General features: G+C 42.2%; 1 protein-coding gene across 6 annotated transcripts in view; it reads right to left on the bottom strand.

The window, feature by feature from the left end:
* The window catches only part of LINGO2 (leucine rich repeat and Ig domain containing 2), a 532585-nt gene that overhangs the window by 318456 nt on the left and 189394 nt on the right, over window positions 1-24735 (bottom strand). For 4 of the 6 annotated variants that reach the window (XM_083420023.1, XM_083420019.1, XM_083420018.1 and 1 more), the window contains one exon: window positions 14254-14331. The gene's annotated coding sequence lies outside the window, so the exon portion shown is untranslated. Of the gene's footprint in view, window positions 1-10762; window positions 11111-14253; window positions 14332-19118; window positions 19136-24735 lie in introns of those variants that run through there. The other 2 variants (XM_083420020.1, XR_014506293.1) reach the window with 2 other exon arrangements.

Consider the following 24735-nt stretch of genomic DNA (forward strand, 5'->3'; position numbering starts at 1 on the left):
CATTACTGCTATGTGCATAGTTATAAAATGTCACAGATTACCTTCACAGTCCTAGCTAAAGCTTTTTAAAAACGTCGTCCTCTCCCTAACTAGAGGAGCACCCCAATGTTCAAATGGCCAAAATTCAAAATTAGAGTGAAAGAGATGAGGTGGATATTAAAAGGATTCATTGCCTGTGTTTTATTGTGCTGAATAATAACCAGAGATATCTATGTTCTAGAGCTATAATCATACGATACCTGAAACCTGGGTTGAGTAAGAACACCCTTGTCTGGAAAGCTGTTACATTCACTGAATTGTCATCTCTAGATACTGACTGCTTCTGGGTTATTTGGTTTCCACTTAGGTTATCTGCCTTCAGATGTATGTGTGTGCATCACCTTTCCATATGGAATGTAAAATACATTATACATAACAATCGGTGATATCCGACTAAGTTATCCTCTGAGTGTAACCTCTGAAATCAGTGACTCAGGTCTACTGATTTCAGTGGGTACCCTCAGCAAGCAATACTGCTGGCTCGTCTGAAAGCAATAAATGATGTCATAAAGGTAAAGGTAAAGGTACCCCTGCCCAGTCTTGACAGACTCTAGGGTTGTGCGCCCATCTCACTTAAGAGGCCGGGGGCCAGCGCTGTCCGGAGACACTTCCGGGTCACGTGGCCAGCGTGACAAAGCCGCATCTGGCGAGCCAGCACAGCACACGGATATGCTGTTTACCTTCCCGCCAGTAAGCGGTCCCTATTTATCTACCTGCACCCGGGAGTGCTTTCGAACTGCTAGGTTGGCAGGCACTGGGACCAAGTAATGGGAGCGCACCCCGCCACGGGGATTCGAATCGCTGACCTTTCGATCGGCAAGCCCTAGGCGCTGAGGCTTTTACCCACAGCGCCACCCGCGTCCCAAATGATGTCATATTCTGGTTTGTTTTCAGTCAAATCAAATTAGAATGCTTTCATCTCAAATTTCCCTCTCTGTGGAATTCCCTCCCATCAGATGTCCATGAGAGAAATAACTATACAACTTTCAGAAAACATCTGAAGGGTGGCAGCCCTGTATCAGGAGGTTTTTAGTGTTTGATGTTTTATTATATTTTTACATGTGTTGGAAGCCACCCAGAGTGGGGAAACAAATAATAAAACTGGTTGTTGTTGTATTTTAAATGAGATCCCTGGCTACTGACAGCTTATTTTATGTTAATCTTTAACAGTTCTCAAATTGCTGTGTAGTCTTGAATCTTCTCTCACCATTACAAATTATCCCACCCAGTAGTAAGCATAAGGTTTTTTTATTTGCAGGCCTTCTTTGCAGTATTTTTTCAGCCGGAACTTGCCGGAACTCAGTACCAGCACCTCTCAGGTTGGTGCTATTGCCATTATAAGAGAACAAGGGAAGTGTTCGTGGTGAGTTCCGGTACCTCTTTTTCTAGAAAAATAGCACTGGTATGTTGAAATATCAAGCAACATTCCTTAAGCATTGGAGTGATTATTCTTTTTGGGAGACCAGGCTAAAACTGAGCGATTGATACACATTTTAATAATAATAATAATAATAATAATAATAATAATAATAATAATAATAATTTATTTATCCCCCGCCCATCTGGCTGGGCTTCCCCAGCCACTCTGGGATGCTTCGAAAAAATATTAAAATACTGTAATACATCAAACATTAAAAGCTTCCCTAAACATGGCTGCCTTCAGATGTCTTCTAAAAGTCTGATAGTTGTTGTTCTCTTGAACATAGGAAGCCCCAAGCACATGTATAAGGGGGGAATAAACAACATGCCAGGGTGATGTGTCATACTCTACTACATACTGAAAAGCAAATTCAAAGGCGGATATTTCCAACAGCACACTTTTGCAACTGCACAGGGATACTTTTTTGTATCATAATATTGTGTGCTAATGGAAATGCTCCCATTTGCCTCTCACACTTTACTAACTACAGTTTCCAGGATTCCTTAAATGTGCCATGGATGTAATGTATGGTGTGGATCTGCCCAAGGGGAAAAGAAATACGTCAAGCAAACATGTCCATCTACCCTAGAAGCTGAAGCTTTTTGTGTGTGCAGTCGAGTTAATTTTCGAAACGCATGAAAGAAAACAAGAAGCAAAATTGTTCACACAATGTAAGAATGGATGTGTAACAATGTAATTCACAGAATGAATGGCAGCAAATTATAGTAAAAGAGCAGAGCAGTTCTCCATTGTTTAAATTTCTGTTCTAAATGGTAAAGAAATAAGGAGAAAGTATACTTGGTAAGCTGATTCTCTGCTTATTGTCTAAATTTGTTGGCCAAGAAGGGAGGAGGGAGAACACAACCACTTTAAAAGGGTAAATGTTAAGTGTTATTTTTCTTCCTTAATAGCTAGACCACTCAAAATCATAATGCTGTGATTAATTTGGAAAGCTTTTACTCTTTGTTCCACCTGCGTCTAATTAGAAATGTCATGGTTTAGAATAAAAAAATAAAATAAAATAAAAACTTGTGGCAAGCCAATTATGAACGCAATTGCTAGGACCTCTGCTGCATCTGCATTCCAGCAAGTTCAAAGATTGTGCTTCACTCTATCCCAGACTAAACACAACAACCCAAACAGATTAAAAATGTAACAGCATCAGACTTTGTGTTTTGTTCCTGAAAACTTCCACTGGCACAGCATTTCCACAAGGATTATGTGCTTAATTGAACATATGCAAGCCTCAGAATGGGAGCTCGCAAATAGTTCAAACTTGCCACAAAGCACACACATTTCCCTGTTCCGGCAATGAGCGATGCCAAACAGCTTTCCAATCACAGTAACAGCCAAGCACACATTACTGTCTGAAAGGGCAGCATGCCATTGTACATGTCAGCATGGTTTGATATGCAGCAAAATCTCTCGTTCTATGTACATACCACTGGGTGGAGATGGTGAAGGGATGTCTTAGCTCAAGGTGCATTATCAACATCTGCCAACATTAGCAGTAGGGTCAGGCTGAAGCTAGCTTGAGCAGCTACTCACTCACTCCTTGTAGGCATCACAACCAACCAAGGCAAGTGCCTAGGCTGCTCTTGATGCTTCAACCAGTAGCCTTCACTGTTGCTCAGCCTCACTTCAGTGTTAAAGACTTGAGGGAGGGGAACGAGGAAAAAATGGGGATGAAATCAAATTCTGGAGTGGAAAGAAGTTAGCATGGAGGTCCAGGTTGTGAAGGGGGAAACAATGGACAAATAAGGCAGGGCAACTTTTGTTAGGAAGAATAAGGAAAAAAATGAGTTGTTGACTTCAGGTGAGATTCAGTCATGTTGCTAATGCAGATAGCTCAGAATACACGAAATCAAATATAAAATTACTTGCTTGCTCAGTTTCTTTCCAAAGAGCAAGGGGAAAGCCCTCCAAATCTAGCTAGCAAGTTGGTCACAAATTATCTGGTTCATTTTCAGGTTAATATTTTGGGGGTGCATCTTGTGATCTCACACTGTAAGTTTTGCTTTGCTATTTTGTGAATTATTTAATTGCTTATTTTCTTTAATTAGTCTATTGCACATTTTACTATTATTTTGGTTCATATTGTATTGTAAACCTCCCTGGGATAAATATTATGAAGAGCAGTATATAAATGTCCTAAATAAATAAATAAATAAATTACTATATAAAGTAAAGAAACTCATCTGTGAGAAACTCAGGCTGCCATCCTAAACACACTTATGAGGGAGTCAGTACTATGACACGCAACAGGACATACAAATGAGTAAAGATGCATCAGATGGGGTTCCCCATTAGTCGGCTGGTCTTGATTTATTCCATGCACAACACTTTGCTTTATCCCCCACAACCCCCCCAAAATGCAAACTTATCAGGGCTTTAAAAAGTGGAGGAGAGAAAGCAACAGGCAGAGCAGATAATACAGACCACAGTAAGCAAAACTCTGAAAGAACATCATGAAGATTAGAATAAAACATTAACTAAGACTTTTCCCTCATGCTGAGGCAGAGGGGTTCCATTTTTACCCAACAAAGCTCTGGGTCACCACAGAGGGTAATAGATAGATTTTCTCTTCCTGTGATAAAACCAAAAGAATCATTTGATTCATAAATACTGATATCTAAAGAATGAGAACTTGAAGAGGGTATTTCAGAGGAGACGATAATTAAAGATCCTATCTCCTGGAGTTTTAGTTCCCTTACAGAGAAGCTTTTATTGAATTATTAGCAGTTTCTGGATTATCCTAAACAGTAACCTTTCTGATACGAAGTGTTTTGAGTGCTGATTTTTAATTAGGGATAGCTGCACCACAGAACAGTTCTATCAAAATTCGAAGAGAGTCGTCAAAGTCCATCGGCCTTTCATTGTTGTGTCTGTCATGAGATTCCTTTTTAACATTCACAGACAGATTACTGCTAGTACATGCAAGCCTCATTTTTGTCCCTTTTAAGGGCTCATTCTTACATTACCTTTGAGCTGCAGTTGATGCTGATGTGGAAAGTAAATATGAATTACAGGAGGGATAGGGTACCAGTCAGTTCCGGATTTATGTATAAGCTAAACAAGCTAGAGCTTAGGGCCCCACTCTCTTGGGGACTCCCCAAAATACACTTCTTCTTCATTGTATTTCACTATTAATATACTTCTTCTTAACTGTATTTCAGTTCAACCATTTGATAAAATACATATTTTGAAAACAGTGACAATTTGTTGTTGACAAAGGACAGCTGGACATTACCTTCAGTAGCTTAGGGTCTCTTTGAACCTTAATCCGGCCCTGGTACCAGTGACCCTCCACATCAAGGGCCAGCAACGTTTTCAGTTCCATGAGCACTTTTGGATTTCAGAGTGAGAGCTGTGAGCACAGTCTTCTCCAGTCATGCTCTCTCTCCCCTACTGGATCACCCCCACGCCGCCCCATGACAAAGGAAGTGTAAGCATGTGCACACAATTCCCATTTCAAAGTGATTGGGAGCAAGAGCCAGTTCTGCTATAATTAATATGAACCTTGAAAAACACACAGAGTGCTATTCAATCGAGTTTTACTCAGGGTTGGCCAACTGAAATGAATGGGTCTTAATTTCAGTGGGTCTACTCTGAACAAAACTGAGTTGGCCATCACTCAAAAAGAAGAAGTGGGAAAGATTGCTGCTCTTCCACCTTTCTCTTCCAGCTTTATGTATGTTTCCAAGGCTGGGATGCGGGTGGCACTGTGGTCTAAACCACTGAGCCTTTTGGGCTTGCCGATCAGAAGGTCAGCGGTTTGAATCTACACGACGGGATGAGCTCCTGTTGCCCTGTCCCAGCTTCTGCCAACCTAACAGTTTGAAAGCACACCTGTGCAAGTAGATAAATAGCTACTGCTGCAGTGGGAGGGTAAACGGCATTTCTGTGCGCTCTGGTTTCCGTCACGGTGTTCCATTGCACCGGAAGTGGTTTAGTCATGCTGGCCACATGCCCCAGAAAGCTGTCTGTGGGCAAACGCCGGATCCCTTGGCCTGAAAGTGAGACAAGTGCTGCAACCCCATAGTCACCTTTGACTGGACTTAACCATCCAGGGGTCCTTTACCTTTTACTTATCTTTCCAAGGGGAATGCAGCCACATTCCGGGAAACAGAATATAGTCCTTAGTTTGTTGTAAAATATCACAGAGTGCCCTAAAAACCCACAACTCCCCTTTTCTTTTTGATGCAAATTCCCCAAAGCTCAGCAGGTGAAGTATTATGGAGTGTTTTAAAAATACCACCACATTAAAGTTGGAGAAATCCCAACGCCTTAAAAAATCATAACCAAAATGTAGTGCAGTCTTTCCTAACCTGGTGCCATCCTGGCCATTGGCCATGCTGACTGGGGCTGATGGGAACTGTAGTCCAAAAAAACCCCAACAACGCCCATGGAGGGCACCAGTTTGGGGAAGGCAGGTGTAGAGCTTTGTTTGTATCCCCATAAATCTTTGACGGAAGAGTTTAACATCATATTACTATTGTACTTGAACAGTGTATTTAGTGATCCAGAAACTTTTGTCATTGTACACTGGGCACAGTTCCCCTAACAGTTATCTATCTGTATATTTTGCTGACTGCAGCAATGATAAATATTTCATCATATTTTATTCCTGCACAATAAATTCCCTAACAGTGAAATTAGTTCCTATAATTAAGTCTTTGAACAAAGCTGAGGTGTACTGAAATATAGTTAAGATGATGCTGGGATATAAGCAAAGGAAAGACACCATGAGCAATAAAAAAGTAAGTATGGAGTTATGGAGTAAGTAGCCCTTCCAGCTGTGAGACTGAGCTTCGAAATTAAAACAGTAGCTATGGCTGAGCAGGCAAAAAGATTCAGTTTAGATGAAACTGGTCCATTAATTAATATAATATAGTTTAAGTGTTCTTTCCCAAAAGACTGCATCCACCACACTCACACACGGCAATTGCATATCCTCCAATATTTCTCCAATGAAGGTAGGGACATCCAATTGCTTCTTCCATGCAACTGAATGCAGCTTTTGGACACTGCTCAGTAGTAAAGCCTTTGGTTTGCAGGCAAAAAGTCCCACTTTAAATCCCTGGCATCTCCAGTTAGAGCTGGGAGAGATCCCTGCCTGAAATCCCGGAGAGCCTATTGAGCTCCCATCAAGCGCAACTTGATCCCTCCCACGGTGGCAGCCAAGAAGCAAAGAAATGATAAAAGTTCTTACCATGTAATTTATTCAATAATTCACAGAGAGTGACGAAGGAATGCAGTCTTCCCTAAAGAACGGCGCTGCTCCAAGTAAAGTCCCACCCTCCTTCTTCTCTCCATTCAACGTCACCCTTGTGTCAGCTAATCTGAGCTTTCTGCCTCTGAGCTCTCTGTTCTACTACCCTCAATGCCTGCCTGGTTCTGGGAGAGGGGTGTGTGTCAGGAATGTTTTCCAGGGACACTGAGTCTGTCAGCTGTCTCTCCCCTGGTGCTTCTTCTTCTTCCTGCTTTTCCTCTTCCGATACTTCCCAACCTCTGCTCTCTGCAGCCTCTGAACTATGCCCTTCTGCAAACCACTGTTCTAAATCTATACTGTCCTCCTGATTTCGGGAAGGTTAGGAGAAGGGAGGGAGCAGTCCTCACCATTCCTCCTCAGTCCAGCCCCTGACACCAGCTGATGGTGATGGGTGTTGGGTTGAAATAAGCGACAGACGAGTAGTGGGTGTCATCTGGGAGGCATCTCCTCGACCACGTGTCAGAGAGTCCCTTTTATTGAATATTACAGCATTGCCTCATATGTGCTTGCTGCTGATTGGTTACACATGGTGTGCGTTACAAGGGCTACAAGGGTTGCGTGTAGGACATACAAGGGTTGCGTATAAGACATTAATCATCATTAGATAGAGGGAACACAGAGTTAGGTCAGGCATGGAGACTTCCTTAGTAAACAATCTATGATTGATATGGTGAGACTCAGAGATTGTACAGAGTGCACTTAACATAGTCCAGGGTGATAAGGGGAGGATGTGTACAGATAGATAGTAAGGTGAGGACATCACTTAACGTTCCGGGCTAGCTGGTGCCAGGGTGGTTGAGAAAGGAATGTACAGAAAGACAGACTGCGCAGCATCTCTAGATAACTACTCTGCAGATGGGAGTTGTGGTTCGGGAGCATCTAGAGGGTGCTGCATTGGCTATCTCTGGTGTAGGGTATGGGCTAAAGGAAGTTAAGTGGGTCTGAATTTGAGCAACATCATGGGAGGAATGTTTCTAGCTACTCTGTGCTTTGATTATTTTTATTATGTATTTTGTGCTTTGTATACTGTAACATTGTGTTGCGAACCACCCTGAGACCTATGGGTATAGGACGGTATACAAATATTATTAAAGGTAAGGTAAAGGTAAAGGACCTGGCGTGCTCTGGTTCATGGGGTCACGAAGAGTCGGACATGACTAAACAACAACAACAAAGGTAAAGGAACCCTGGACAGTTTGTCCTTTCAAAGGCGACTATGGGGTGCAGTGCTCATCTCGCTTTCAGGCCAAGGGAGCCGATGTTTGTCCACAGACAGCTTTCTGAGTCATGTGGCCAGCATGACTAAACCACTTCCGATGCAATGGAAAACCATGACAGAAGCCAGAGCGCACGGAAATACCGTTTACCTTCCCACCACAGTGGTACCTAGTTATCTACTTGCACTGGCATGCTTTCCAACTGCTAGGTTAGCAGGAGCTTGGACAGAGCAATGGCATCTCAGCCCCGTCGAGGGGATCCAAACCGCCAACCTTCTGATCAGCAAGCACAAGAGGCTCAGTGGTTTAGACCACAGTGCCACCTGCTCCCAAAAATGTTACCTTAAATTTTACTAACAACAACAGCAGCAGCAACAACAATAGCAGCAGCAGCACAGGGACTGACATCAGCTGTTGTCATGTGAATTGCAGTCCTCCCTCCCCATTTTTGTGGGCAAACTACTTTTGTGCTATGTCCATTCTTTTCTCATTTCACTTATTCGTTGAGAGTAACTCAGCAGTTGCACAATTTACTGTGATGAGTACTTGATGATGACAGACCATTTTCAGAGAGACTGCTGTAATTCTGGTAAAGAAGGGGGGGGCATAAAGACGTCAGCAAGATGACAAAAGCATGGCATATGTACAGTGTACTTTGTTGCGAGTGAAGCATGAAGGAAAGTCAAAGGCAGACTTCATTATTTCAGTAAGTCCCACAATCTAAAATGTGTCACTATTTGTGACAGCAAATTGAAGTGCTCTGAGGAAGTTCTCAAAAGGAGAGATGACAGAATCACAAAGTTGCATTTGTATCTAATGTAAAAAGAACTACAGAGGGATCATTAAAATGAAACTCTTCATGTAGCTGCATAATAGATGTAAAACACACTTTTCCAGAGGAAAGGGTACTATCTCATTTGAAATTTAAATGCAAGAAATGACAAAGCAATGCCAATTACTTTTGGATAATAGCCTTCTGCACTGCAGAGTCAAAATGGACATTTGCAGTGCCCTTTGTATTCGAGGAGCTCCTTTGAGTCACTCAACGTGGATTTGATTACTAAATTAATAGAATTTACCATATTTTATCAAATTTAGGGCATATACAGTTGCCCGATAAATGGTTGCTTCTGATTACACAAACTGTCTTTGTTGCAAAAGGTTACGGCTTTTACAAAGAGCTACACGGCAGAGTTACAATATATTCAGATCAAAAGGGTTCCCAGCTAATCAAGGCTTGGCCACTTGGAAGCATTGCCATTTGCTGTGACTTTGAGAAGTTCCATCAGTGTCATCAGTAGATACCAGCATCTTGCAATCAAGTTTTAAATCTAGGCCAAACCTAATCCGCCATTATCTCAGAAGGGCTTGGCTGCTTTCGTCATTTCATTTCGTGTGACATTATTTTTAACCCACCCTAGGACCAAAGGCAAGGTAAAGGCAAAGGACCCCTGGACAGTTAAGTCCAGTCAAACTTGACTATGGGGTGTGTGGCGCTCATCTCACTTTTCAGGCCGAGGGAGCCAGCATTTGTCCACACACAGCTTTCTCATGAAACGCATCATTTCAGTAGTCATGTCATTTACTTTCATAGAATAGAATCATAGAATTGCAGAGCTGGAAGGGTCCACAAGGGTAATCTAATCCAACCCCCTGCAAGGCAAGAATCTTTCACCCGATGGGGACTCAAACCCATGAACCTGAGATTATTTTACTTTTACTTTCAAGGAAATAAACAACTACAGTGGTACCTCAGGTTAAGTACTTAATTCGTTCCGGAGGTCCGTACTTAACCTGAAACTGTTCTTAACCTGAAGCACCACTTTAGCTAATGGGGCCTCCCGCTGCTGCTGCCGCGCCGCCGGAGCACGATTTCTGTTCTCATCCTGAAGCAAAGTTCTTAACCTGAAGCACTATTTCATGGTTAGCGGAGTCGGTAACCTGAAGCGTATGTAACCTGAAGCGTATGCAACCTGAGGTATCACTGTACTTAACTTTTAGAAGACATCTGAAGGTAGTCCTGTACAGGAAAGTTTTTAATGTTTGATGTCTTCCTGTGTTTAGTTTGTTGGAAGCCCCCCAGAGTGGCTAGGAGAACCCAGTCAGATGGTAAGTAAGTAAGTAAGTAAGTAAATAAATAAATAAATAAATAAATAAATATTAAGCAATTTTTTTTCATGCATAGGGGCTTTTCAAGCTCCTCTCTCCCCTTATGGTTTATGTTGCTTTCACACATAAATGCTAGATGAGGGCTTAAGGGAAAAAATAAAACAAAACATAAAATCTTTAAGAAGTACCTGCTTTCTTGATAATGAAACACATACACACCATGACACATTTTCAGTTGAAATAAAGCAAACATGGTGGGCAGAAGGTTTGAATTTAAAAAATAAAACATGGCAATTAGTTTACGTGTTATTGTATTTTATGTTGAAAACCTTTGATAAAAATTTGAATTAGAACATAAAGGGGGGGGGGATAAAAACCTTGCATAACTAGCTGATTGCTCTGATGACTAGTAGAGAACCAGATAATTACGCTACTACTTTAGAAAATAATAGTTTGAGAAAGAGCACACAAGCTTAATTTTCCATTTGTGTGTGGAGGGAGGACTTTTCAAGTTTATTGTACAACAGCAGGAATGAAAGAACAAAACAAAACCCATGACCTAGAAGTGCTCCTCTTGTTACATAGAAGAGTATAGTCCCTAATGGGAAATAGAGAAAGGGAAAACAAAATCACTACCCATAGCTTATGAGTCTCATTCGCTATCTCTAAAGCACAGAGAGGATGGTTTTAGGCCATTTTCTATTGGCATAATCAATCTTAGAGGGAGGGGAGGGAGTTTGACCTCAGGTCTAGGACCAGTAGAGTCCCTTTATGCCATAGTGACTTCAGATGGATTGATTGGCCATGCTTTCCACTAGGAGAAAGGAAATTAACACTTGACACGGATTTCTCAGCAGAGGAAAATGAAAGGAATGCAAGGAACCCTTGAACATTTATCTTGTTTGGAAAGGTGCGGTTTCCCCGGAAAGCACAGAAACCTTTTCGTCTTCTCACTTAAATGAGGAAGAACAGCGGAGGTGGAGGACTCTAACAGATGCCAGCAGACAGGCAGTTTTCCTCTGGTCTTAAAATGGAGGCTGCGTTGCAACATGGCTGAAAGACAAGCACCCAGTCCAGAAAGACAGCATAGTTATAAAACTGAGAGAACAAGCCCCTTTCCCGCCCAACCCATCTACCGCATGTTTGCTGGTGGCGTTTCCATTCAGAACGGAGTCTGATTCACTCTCCTTTCTTATTAATGAACCAAAGTCGTAGCATATGTCATGCAATGTGCAGAGCGGAGGCTGATTCAGCTAGAGGCCCCCTCCTCCACCGAGGAAGACAGGAGCCTTTGCCAGGCCCATTTCTCAAATGTACGCACTTCCACTTGAAAGCGCCTGCTCACTCAGCAGTACTCCAGCCAGGACGGAGAGTGCTTCTCTTCCATGGCATTCATTTAGACGGCGATTCGTGAACAAGACATGAGCAGCCTCTTATTGATCAGCCTTTTCTAATGGACACTAAAAGCCCCAAACACCCCAAAACCTCTCACCATGAGTAATGATTCAGAATGTTTGGGAAGAGAATATTGCCTATGTAAAAGCAGACGATGCAGTAATCATAATAAACTAATCTGTCAAAACATGATCCAAATGTAGCTCCACACCATCTGAAAAACTATTTCCAGCAATGTAGAGTAATGAAGTGTCTTATGGGTGAGAGACCTTTCCCTAAATGTAAGGAACTGAAGACAAACAAAGCTCTGAAAGACTGAATAAGACACCATCTAGTCCAATATCTCATATCCAGAAGCAGCTAACCAGGGAAGCCTAAAAGCAAAGCATGAAGGCATCTGAGCTCCCAGCAATTTACATTTAAAGGTACAGTGACTTTGAACTTGGGAGGATCCATTTAATTGTATATTTTTTGAATAAATTTTAGTAGGGTTTATAAAGAGAGGTACAAAACTTAATATCAGATATCTTTTTTTAAGCCAACATTAATTTAAATGAAATAAAATAAAAACACAGAGGAAAAGAAAAAGGAAAGGAGGAGAAAAAAGAAAAAAGTAAGAGATAGAAAAGAACGTAACAGAGAAAATAGAAAAGATAAATTAGAAAAATTAAAGAAGTTCCAATTCTTTTCATTTGTCCACTATATATAAACAATATTCACTTCATCCACTCCAAAATAACACCTAACAAAAACTCTTTCTATAAACCAACATTATCTTCAACCCCCAAATCCACATGTCATTGTTTCATTTTCATGCAAAAAGTCTATGAGAGGTTTCCAATCTTTAGTACCGGTAAATGTTAACAATTATATTTCTCTAATTAAACGTGTCGATTTTAATTATCATGGCTAATACACTTTGATAGATCTTCTTCTTGCAAACTGGTGTAATCCCATTTAAGACAGTGGCTCTCATAACATCCCATTTGATAACGTGATTGCACATCCAAACACTTTTTTTCCTTAATCCATCAGGAAATGCTACAAGCCCATGGGGCCATTTGAGTTTATCTTTTCCTGTATTGTGCCATTTCCATGAAGTCACTTCCAGGTGCAGAGACCATACTGTGTATAGCAATCCAAACATCACAGATTTATATAAAATAATTACAGTATTGACTGTTTTCATATCAATTCTCTTTCTAATAATTACTAGCATGGAATTTGCATTTCCCCCCACTGCGATTGACACTTACATTGAGCTACTCACCACAAGCCCATAGCTAGAATATATCTGTTTGTACCAAAAAAAATCACCTTACATTTAATGCTGAGCTTTATTGGGCATTTTCATGCCCGTTCAGAAGTCCTTTTGGTGTTGTTCACAACACACCTGAGTTTGCAACATCCTGAGTAATTTGGTGTGATCTACAGATATAGCTACAACACTACTCACCTTTAACTTCACACCAATTATAAATAAGATAAAGTTCACTAATCATGATACACATATTTAGAGCATCCCACTGTTTATTTCAAACCATTATCCATTTATTCTAACCCTCTGCCTCATTTTCATATGAAGGATCCATAAAATCTAATCCTATGAGCTTTATGTTTACTCCAGAACCTTTAGTGGAGTTTTGTCAGAATGTTTTTTTTGAACATGCAAATGTATACTGTCTACTAGACCTTCTCTATCCACACATCTCAAAGAGGTTGGTGAGACATGATTTATTTTATTTTATTTATTTGCCTCTCTTTATTGTTTTGCCAGAATTGTTGCTCGTTTTTTGTCTTTCTCGATTGAACTAACTGTTTTAAATGCTTGATCCAAACTGCATAGTTACACACAGGAGACCAATATTACCTACTCTATATTAGCAATGTGAAATAAAGGAAGGCGGAAGCTGTTAGGTTTTTTTTAAGAAATGAATCAGGACAAAATTACCAAGGTCACCTTCAGATTTTATTTTGTAGGAGTGATTCAAGAGCATACTGTAAATTCAGGTTTGCACAATCAGTAGATTTGTTGCCTGAATGCAACAAATCCACTTCAAAAAGTCTTTTTGTTGTTAGGAAAGTGCCGTGGAGAACAGAATGAAAGAATGTGGGATGAAAAAATGATTAACGGGAAAATATATAAACATCACATAAGCAAATCAGGAAGAACACTAGTTGTCATAAACCACTGAATTGGAACAAACAGTGTTTGGGTTTTCTACAGATTGCTGTTTATTCTGATTTGGCAGTAAATAGTGGGTTTTTCTTGAGGAAAACAGTGGGGCAAAAACCAACCAAACAGACCTGGAAAGTGTGGCACAAAAGGAAGTTTGGGTGAACCTATAGTCTAACTTCCGCATAAGCATCGTGCAAGCAAATCAAAGTGAATGCGCAATGAACACATGGTCTAGAAGAGCCCCGAGTGAATCCAAACCCATATATTAAATAAATTCAAGGCTACAGCACTCAAAAATAAGTCATTCACCCCCCAACTTCATTTGCTAAATACAGAACACAACAAACTACAGGCCAGTGACACATCATTTTGTAAGTCTTTTGTGTTTCTAGGTATACAGCAATAGTATTTTGCAAGAGAAAAGATGCCTCTGAAGAACACCTAGGATATTGCTTTAAGTTAACAAAAGCATCAAATCATTAATATGATTTAAAAATGGATGCAAAAATACATAGCCACACACATTATAGCACTATCCACATCACAGAATTCCCTCTTTTAATAGAATCATCTGAAATGAGTGTTGGGGGGGGGGGAGGAATAAAAAGCCCAGAACTCTTACCGTGTAAGACTGGAATCCATTGATAAAGGGAGGAAGTGTAACTCACAGCCAAGTCTCCCAGCTCCAGTGCTCACTTCACTAAAAGAAATTAAGACAGTAAGTCAATAATGGTTAAAGTTGCCATTCTCATGTCCAGTTGCTTGACATGGGAATAATATATTCCTAATGTCCATGTGCCACAACAAAGTTATATTTTAGAGCCTCCTTTAACTGTGTTTTGATTATGGAATCCTATTATCATCTATTTACACCACACATGGGGAAACGATCTAAAACGCAATCAAAAACAAATTGGACAATCGCCCCGGCTGCACTCCCCCCAGGCTACACCACTGGGGAAGCTATGGCTTCTTGGAATGGTATGCTGCTGCTTTAAATGTATAGTACAGATGGGACCCAAGTTTTAAGGAGGCAAAAAGAGAAAGACTCTCCTCCCTGCAAGAGAGGGGAGTGGTTGTGGCCGGGAGCCGGACTCCACCTCAAGCAGGGGGCGTTTGTCCCCTGCCTTCCACTCACCTGGCTGGTGCCCACGGCTAGGCACCCAACCAGGTGCCTTCAAGGGGGCGTGTACAGCAGCCTAAATTTCTGTGGCGCCAGCCTCCCAGCCTCACTTTTCGTCGTCCCGTCGCGAGTCACCCACCCTTAGAGCAGGGTTTCAGTTTTCTTTTGGCCTTGCTATGGACCTTAGGTTGGTCGCTCTGGTTGTCCGGGGGGGGGGGGGCTGGTAGGAATTTTTCCATTTGGCATTAGGTTTTTTTGCCTACCTCGTAGCAATCGTCACAACTTTCGTGGTATTGGTGGGTAGGTTAGGCATTGGAATAATGTGTTGTGGTGTCGAAGGGCTAGGTGTGGCCATCGCCTACGCCTTCAATTTTTGGGTATTCCGTTAAGGGAATCCGGCCGTCGTGTATTCTGTCCAATGCCTGCGTGGCGGGAGGCCATGGCACGACCCTCGATGACATCAGGGGAGAGCTTATAGTTGGATTAGCATCAACAGGCTCCACCTACTGGTGAATAACCCCCCCTGTTTTAGACTCACCCCTCACCGAGTGGGTGGAGTCAGCTGACGTAATCCAATGCCTAAGCCAATACCTTTTCACTTGCTGTAATCAATAAAGTTGTGGCCTTTTCTTGCCCATTAACCTTATATCACGTGTCCTTATGTTTCATTCCACTATGCGGGGATCGGGTCCTCGAACCACAACTTTCTGTTTTATGCTTCTGCCAAACACCACACATATGGTAAAGTTAAAGGACCCCTGGACAGGTAAGTCCAGTCAAAGGTGACTATGGGGTTGCAGCACTCATCCTGCTTTCAGGCCAAAGGAGCCAGAGTTTGTCCACAGACAGCTTCCTGGTCACGTGGCCAGCATGAGTAAACAGCTTCTGGTAAACAGCTTCTGGCACAACTGTGACGGAAACCAGAGCACACGGAAACACCGTTTGTTTTCCTGCCACAGCGGTACCTATTTATCTACTTGCATTGGTGTGCTTTCAAACTGCTAGGTTGGCAGGAGCTGGGGCAGAGCAACGGGAGCTCACCCCATCACGCGGATTTAAACCGCCGACCTTCTGACTGGCAAGCCCAAGGGGCTCAGGGGTTTAGACCACAGTGCCACCCCCTTCCCTGGTAGCACCACACATAAAATATTACTGACCCTTTTAAAGTCTTCTCTCCAATAGCCCTTTAAGGATGCCTACAGAGCACTAGGAAGGTGGGAAGTTAGATAAATGAAAATAAATATATACATATAAAATAAAATAAAAGTTAAGCAGGACTGTTTGTCTGTGATCAGATAGCTAAAGCAGTTGTTCTACCCAGTGGCAAAGCTTCTAAAGTGACAACATCTGATGGGGATGTTTTCCACATCCCCGAACGACCTCGGAAAAACAAACCCAACTATTCAGTGTGTGCTAAGCTGCCCTATTAAGGCTAGAGGTTATTTCTGTCTTGTCACATGCAGATTTTGAATGGAATGGTCACCTACACCCTTTAACTAGATGTGCAGCCTTTGTGACTTTGTCGTTTGATGAGGTCTCAAGAAATGTGCTCGGAGAAACAACCTCTCCTTTGCCTACCAAGCTGTCAGAACAAACTGTTCCAAGGCCTTCAGAAAAAGATGGCGTGCACATGATCCTTGCTCCTAGTTAGTGCAGAAGGTCAAGAGAAATATAACAACCCTGAGACATGTATCTGGGAAAACCGGGAAACCATATCTAACTTAAAACTTGCACTGAAGACATCCTAGTTACCATTAAGATTGCAAATGCACAGCCAGATACAGTAATAACATTGCCCCAATGTTTAATGCTGCTCATCTAGGGTAGTAGAATGACACAACCACAGATATATACAGTATTTATTATTCCATAAACCAGTGATACCTAATTCACCCCGTGAAGGGAAATCCATAATAGGAGTAAGATGTTTTATAGGCAAATGAGCAGCCGGGAAAATGTGGGGGGTTATGTGCCAGAAAACCTTGATAGGTAGAGGTCCTCTTGGATGTATACACTTCATGCCTGTAGCCTATCAACCCTCTGTTTACTGTGAGGAAACCTTGAAATAACACTACTATACTCACAGCAAACTTGTGGTTTGCTTGCTGTTCAGTTACCAAGTGCTAGACATGCATTTGTGAACTCGCTCTACCTAGCAAAGATTTCCAGTTAATCTTCAATATATGTGTGCTGAGGATTACAACCCAAGTAGCAGAGCACTTGTCATAGAGAATTTAATGACACAATGCCCTGGCTGGCACATAATGCTAAACAGTGATGTGGTGTGGGGGCACAGGGGCAGTTGTCCTGGACACATTGCAAACGGTTTCTCCATGCAAAGCAGGAAGTGACCTCTCCAGACAACGGAACAACTCTTCTTATCTCTGAGGCTGTGATCTCCTAGGTGTCATGGACACCATTAGGCAGTTGACTGTTCCTGCATGCAATGTCTGTTCTCCTCCCTCCCACCTACCCCAGCACGGCCATGGGCACTGGCAACCCATGTTATATCACTGATGCTAAAGTATGATATATTAAACCTTGATGTGCCATTATGTGTGAGCCCTGTCTAGCAGCTAAATTATGATTTGTTTACTGCCAAAAATGTTATAATCTGGAGCCATGGTTCATCACTGGTTCTATAAATCTGGCTTTGTTTAAACTATGGCACAGCATTATGTGCAAACACAGCACCTGTCCTTAGGAATTAGGAATAATGGAGTCAGGCAAAGTACTTGGGCAGAGGAAGAGTTCTGAATCCTTCAATTGTAGACTTCTAAGTTGCTCCAAGTGTGAGTAAAAATATTTATTTACCTTACAATGAATAACTTTTCTACCAAAAGGCTTTACATTTTTGAGGCTTTTAAGACTATAAGGTTAGATAGACTACATCAGTTTTTTGAACAGATAGTGGAATGCCAAGTTTCACAAGAATTCTAGGAGAAATAAGCCCTTTGAAGCATGCCCTATTAATATAAAATATTGTTCAGAAAGGAACATGTGAAGTTTCTCCCCCATGCCCAAAGCCAAACTTCAAGCTTCTCTGTACTGACTCATCACACACCACATCACTAATCCCTTCCACCCCTGCCTTTTCATAGATTTTCTGATCAGGTAATAAATGGAGAGATACATCTTATGCTCAGCATTCAGAAAGTTAGCTGTGTTTGTGGCACAGAAAGCCCATTTCATTTTGGAAAGAGAGTGAAGAAATGCTTAGGGTGTTGAACTAGAAGTAGGCAGGCCGCAGCTTCAAAACTCCGCTAAGCCAGTCATCATTTTTCTGCCTAATCTACCCCACAGAGTTGTTATGAGGTAAAACTGGGGGAGGTGAAGAAAACTATCATCTCCTTAGAGAAGGGGTGGGGAGCTCCAGCCTGCAGGTTTAATTTGACCCTTGGGAAGCACTTCTCAAAGAGGACAACTGATCATCAGTCCTTTGGGAAGTGCTGTGCAAGAGAATTCGACAAGTGTCAATCATATGACATCATTCGCATGTCAGGTGGTTGATCAGTAGGTTGTCCACCCCACCTGTGAAAGCTGGCTCATGGGTGTGTTTGGGGTGTGTGGGGAGAGACAAGGATCTAGCTCAGTGGGCCAAAAATGGTTACCCACCCCTGCCTTAGAGGAAAGGAGATCAGTGCAAGAAAAACACCACCATTTCCTTGCTCATGTTTTATATTGAAATGCCAAAATTGCAACCCTACCAAAAAAAAACCAAAAAAACCCCTAACATGAAAAAGGGGACACTTAAGCTAAACATTAGTGCTCGACAGCTTCACACTTTACCACCCCTGCTACATATTGCTGAATACTCTTCTCTGCCTGCTGTACATTTAATTCATTTACTCTTCAATAAGCTGCCCTGCGCTGTCTTGTAAGGAAAGTACTGTAAATTGAATAAATACAGAGGTGCTTTTATACATTTACTGGCGCTCACTCACCATGTCTCATTTCAGAAGCTCCACTAGTAATAGAAGAGAGAATCTAAAACTAACAGCCTTATTCCTCTTTCGTCAAGAAAAACCCACAAGGAAGCTGAACAGAGCAACTTCTGTTAACATTCTGGTATGTGTGTGTGATAAAAAATTAAGCCCACTCTGCATCCCAGCCTCTTGCTCCTCTATCTCTCAGGACTGTCAGCTGCACAGAACAAAGGAAGCAAGTCAGAGGCTATGTGTCCATATCTTTCCTTGAAAACTGTGTCAGCTACCACTGCAGGTCTTTGTACATTTACAAACAACTGCCAACGTGACTGTATCCTTTGCGCTCCCTTCAGCTTCAGTATAACCTGATGAAAGGGGGGAAATGCCGCTGGTGTTTTTGCTCTTTTTTTGCTCTACTGTTATATACCCAAGCCTCACCTGTCATCTTTCAGAATCTTGTCCATGACCCGAAAGCATGAACCAGGACCTCATGACCTGAAGCCAGGAGCTGTCCTCAGAGTCTTGAGATTCAGAGTCTGCTTCAGATACAGTTAATGGCTCTGTGACTGGCAGACAGCAAGAAGCATCAGGACTGGTCCTGTCTGTAATAAATACTGTCCTAGAAGCCTGTCCTTCTGCCCCTTGCTTTGTCAACAAGGCAATACCTTCTGCCTGCCGTATTTCAGACCTTTGGTCCTACTGCGACTTCCAGTAATTGACATCAGGCTTTGCAAACAGACATTCCAGGCCCAGATTTGGATGCAGTCACCCACAGCTCCAACCCAATAATGCGTATTGCTTAAGGGACGGTGGGCAATTTGAATAGTACAGACTTCGGGACACTCCAAGGCAGGGCTAGCCAGTGTTGTGCTACGTACTGCAACTCCCATCAGTCCCAGCCCTATATTGACCTGGCAAGATATCGCAAATCATAATGTGTGTGCTATGCAAAAATCACAATGCAGGGAAAACCGTGAAGCCAGTCAGTGCCTTGGTATAGCTCCATCCTTATTTCAGACGCTGTGATATATCACAATGTTTAGCTGGTGATATATAACAATGTTGAAAACCAGATATCACCCAGCCCTATTCCCTACCCCTGATACAATATATTCTTCTTCTTCTTTTAGTTATATTTTTCTTTGTTTGTATTGGTAGTGGTTTGTTTGTAATTTTTTGTGTTTTAGTGTTTTAAGGTGAATGGAGGTATTGTTTATAAACCAATAAAGATTGAAATGGGAAAAAATACAATATATTAATTCTATCCCCCCCCCCCCAAATATCTGCCAATGTTCAATGACTTCACAATTCTTCTATCTAGGGAACATGCTGCAAGCTTCTGAATTAGCTGCGGCTGATATGACAACCTTTTCGGGTTCAGTTACCACTACAAATTGCAATTTCTGTTAAAGCTGAGCCTGACATTCAGTGTTACTTCAGCTGCAGGGTAATTAATAAAAAGGAAACATCACTTGACAGAAAATACCAGTTACCAACGGAATTATATAACATTATGGCCTACTAAACTTTTACGATCCTCCCTTTCATAATCTCGACTCATTAAGTACACAAATGGGATTTGTTATGACAAAAAGGTAAAGAGGGGAAGGTAGGGGAGGGATTGCCTCATTCAAAGAGCACTTAGTTTCCATCACAGCCACAACGAATCAACCAAAAGCCAGAGAGAATTAAACACAAGAATCGCCTCTCCTGAGCAGGCACTTATGGGCTGGGGCTCAGAGGTAGGTCATTTGCCTTAACAGCCAATGGTCTCATGTTTAGCTCTTGGCGTCTCCAGGTAGGGCTGGGGGGGGGGGTCCCCTCTCCTTGACCCTGGAGAGTTGCTGTCAATGGATATAAGAGGAGTTTGGGGGTCAGGAAATGGTTTTATAAGTTTTGTCTGTCTTTGAATCCTTTTACGTGGTTTTGTATGTACTGTGGTATTTTATGCATTGTGACTGGCAGCTATTTTTATTGATCACAGTCTAGTAATTATTTATTACCTTTGTTCTCAGTGAATTTCTGTTCAATTATTATTTGCTGATATTTTGAGAGTTTGTTTTATTGTGCCGGCCAAGGCCTGTGCCTTCCTGCTCCTGTATGGGAGCCTTGGCTGTGGGTTCGGCAGCAGCCCTGGGGCTGGAGAGAGCCAAGGGGGCTTCCTGGCACAGCCGTGCCACGAGAAGCATGTGACACACCACTCTGAGGTACCAAAGGGGGCAGGCAGCAAGAGGGGGCTCTGCCCCACAAGAGAAGGGTCTGGCCAGCTGCCTGCTTTCCACTCACAGCCCACTCGGCTGACCAGAAGACACACATGCTATTTGAGAAAAGGAAGCCACTTCTCTACCAGTCTCTCAGCACCTTCAGGACCACTGAAGCCCAGTTGCATCCTTCAGAATTTGTGCCTGGGGCAATGGCCTCTGTTTGCCCCCCCCCATGCTATGCCTCTGGCTCTAGCTCTGAGCTATGGGCCTCCCCCTGCTTGAACACTAGTTAGTACCATACAAATGTTAAGTATTATTATTAGCGTTAAAGAAAATAATCAGTAATGTAAGTACCACCTATTTAGTAGCTGCACTTGTTCTGGAATTTCCAATAATATGTTCTTTGCATCCGCCTCTAGTATCTGGTAATCAACCTTAATAAACTTGCCTACTCGTGAAGAAAAAAGGTATCTTTAAAAAACAAAGGCAAACCAATATGAAGTGGTTCAGTTACTTTAAGAAGTGAAGGTAATCAAATATATGAATCAAATATATGATCTAATTTTCGATACATTTGAAATACAGACAGTGCTTTTTTCTATTAAAAATGTTTAGGGGTACTCTCATTTTCCTACTCATATTGAAATACTGCCCCTCAATGAGGCCAAACTTGAGATTCACAAAATGTTTAGGGTTATGCATCCCCTTGCATCCCCCCATAAAATAAGCACCGAATACACAGAACAAATAACATAGATTCTAGACCATGTACATCTTCTGTTCCTTTTCAAGAGACAACTGAGGTTCTCACCTGCTTACTGGATTAGTGGCTTGACTACCTTATTTTTCATTGTGCACACGTAACAAAGAAAAAAACACAAAACCCACTATTTCAGGGTTGGGGTAGCTCACGGCCAAGGGTCTTAAATCTCTCTATCTGGCCCTTTAAACTCTTCCCAGGCTACTCAGTGTCGCTAGCAGGCTCTTCTTGTGTTCCCAGGGGAGTCCAGAGGGCTAGAAACAGGTTCCTGGCAACCCACATTGTTAAATATAATGGTTTAATTCACACAAAAATGAAAAATGTGTATGTATTAATGAAGGTTTAAAATGAAAAACTTGCTAAATGGATATTGCTAACACTGGGTTTCCCCTCACAGGGTTCTAAACCTGAAATCATGCAAGAGGTATTGGGTTGCAAATCTCCATTTTGAAAGGAGTTGCTTTGAGTCTTTTCTCCCAAAGTCAATGGAATGAAGATGTAAACTGAAACCTCTCTCTGAATGCCACAGGGAAAACATTGCAAGGAAAGGGCTTTCCTGAAGGAAGAGCAAACAGCCTGGAAGCTTTAAAGCAGGCTGGAGAGCGAGCAAGAGCGAGAGACCTTTGCTTATAGGTGTGTTTGGGTTATTCCATATTTTGTAAGATGCTGAGCCTGTGCTGGACAGCACAAACTATTGTATAGACATTTTTTGATGTCTTGATTCTGTTATGAAAAAAGTGCTGCCACTAAAATCTTGCATAATATTTTCATGGACCTGGATAATAATAATAATAATTTATTTATACCCCGCCCATCTGGCTGGGTTTCCCCAGACACTCTGGGCGGCTTCCAACAAAACACTAAAATACACTAACCTATTAAACATTAAAAGCTTCCCTAAGCAGGGCTGCCTTCAGATATCTTCTAAAAGTTTGGTAGTTATTTTTCTCTTTGACATCTGATGGGAGGGTGATCCACAGGGAGGGTGCCACTACCAAGAAGGCCCTCTGCCTGGCTCCCTGTAACTTGGACAATGCTTCATTTCCAAAGGAATCAGTTCTTATGCTTCCAGTCACTTCAAACTGTACAATAATTAATATTTGCAACACTCATCGTGCACCAGAAACTAGTCTAGTCTTCCTTTCAGTGCCCCTTCCCCAAATTCTGGTGGATGTCCATGCACTCAACTGTGAAGCTCACTGGGTGACCCTGAGCCAGCCACAGTCTCTTAGTCTAACCTGCCTCACAGGGATGTTGTGAGGATGAAATGGGGAGGAGGAGAACCGTGAGATACAAAGGTAATAACCAGCAATAACGTTCTAACACCATCCTGAATCCCATCTAATCCTCTGGCCCTGTATGTAGCTTTTCCTACAGAAGACCTTTGAAACATTAGAGCAATGTGATGTGAATGGAGCTTCATAAAGCTGCACAGAGCATTTAATGGCACATATAGGAGGTGTTAAAATGTCAAGTTGATTGTGCTGACGTGGCCGTCTGCACAATAATGATATTCAGGTGTATTATTTATACTTGGTTGCATACTGAGCTACTACCAAAGTGCTATCAAATTCCATTTTTAATGTAAGGGAACAATTGCCGAGGAAACCTAGCCACATCTGACTTTGAGAGAGGAAAGTTCTGAAAAATAACAATAATGCTAAATGAGGTTGATAAAAAGGAAGCTGAAAGGGAAAGTCAAAGGGATCAAACCTCTTCAGAACACTTGGGGGTTACTCAGTGCAAAACTCAGCTAGCACGCCCACCGCAGACCAGGAAAGTTACCAAGTCCAGGAGGACGCCAGTGTGGTTAATAAGCAGAGACAACGATGCTGTTAAGGGCAAGAAGCTTCCTTCAGAAAATGCAAGCCTTGCCCTAATGAGTTTTTGATAAAAGCAGACAGTAAGGGATTGTTTGTTTGTTTTAAAAGGGAAAAGGAGAATTTGAGGGACTTATAGCTAAAAACATTAAAACTAGCATTATTTATTTATTGATTTAAAAAAAATACTTTGTAGAATCCTAGAGTTGGACCACGAGGGTTATCTAGTCCAACCCCCAGCAATGCAGGATTCTTATGCCCAGCATGGGACTTGAACCCACAGCACTGAGATTAAGAGTCTCACGCTTTACTGACTGAGCTATACCAGCTGACTCAGAAGCAAGAAACTGACTAGGGAGATGATGATGATGATTTATACCCCATCCATCTGGGTTGGTTTTCCCCAGACATTCTGGGAGGCTTACAGCAGATGGAACTATTGGAAGTTAAAGCTTCAGTAAAGGAACATAAGGACGTTGCAGAGAAGCTGAATGGATTATATGTGTCCGTCTTCACTGCAGAAGAAACAGGGCTGACACACATGCCTAAACCGACTTTCTCAGGCAGAGGTCTGAAGAACTATGGCAATACTGTGCTGACAAGGGGAAAAGTTCTAGGCCAGGTATGCCTCCTGCTGTTGGATTTCAGCTCCAAATTCCTATCCATGTCAGAGAAGTCAACTATAGGGGGCTCTGGAGGCTCAGCAACCACACTGCAGGGCCCCCAACACAACTTCCAGAGCCTCGTGAAGCACCGGACGTCACATCCGAGGCCTCGTGAGACCTCAGAGATGCTTTCTGGGGTCTCGCAATGTCTCAGAACCTGAATTCCGGTGGCACCAGAAGTCAGGTTCTGAGGCCAGGGGTGATATCTTGATGTAATGCACACTGGGCACCCATAGCCTGGGGCCCACATTGGCTCCCCTTCTCCAGGGCCTGATGAGCCGTACTAAACGAGCTTGTGAATGTAACCTCAGAGCCTCTGTTTGTAACTAGAGGTGGGGAAATATTGCCCTTAGTTTCAAAGACTAGAGGTGGGGAAATATTGCCCTTAGTTTCAAAAGGGGGAAGAAGAAGATGACCCAGATAACTACTGATGTTGGTACCAGGAAAGGTCCTAAAACATATAATTAAATGATTGGTTGGGTGTCCCTTCCAATGCTACAATTCTATTTTTCTTAAAGAAACCATGATCCGGCAAAAAATTGATACTCTTTTCATGTATATTCTTCAGATGAGCAGCAATAGATGTACAGTGGTACCTCGGGTTAT

The sequence above is a fragment of the Podarcis tiliguerta genome, assembly GCF_965153285.1.
Source record: "Podarcis tiliguerta genome assembly, chromosome: 17".
NCBI lineage: Eukaryota > Metazoa > Chordata > Lepidosauria > Squamata > Lacertidae > Podarcis > Podarcis tiliguerta.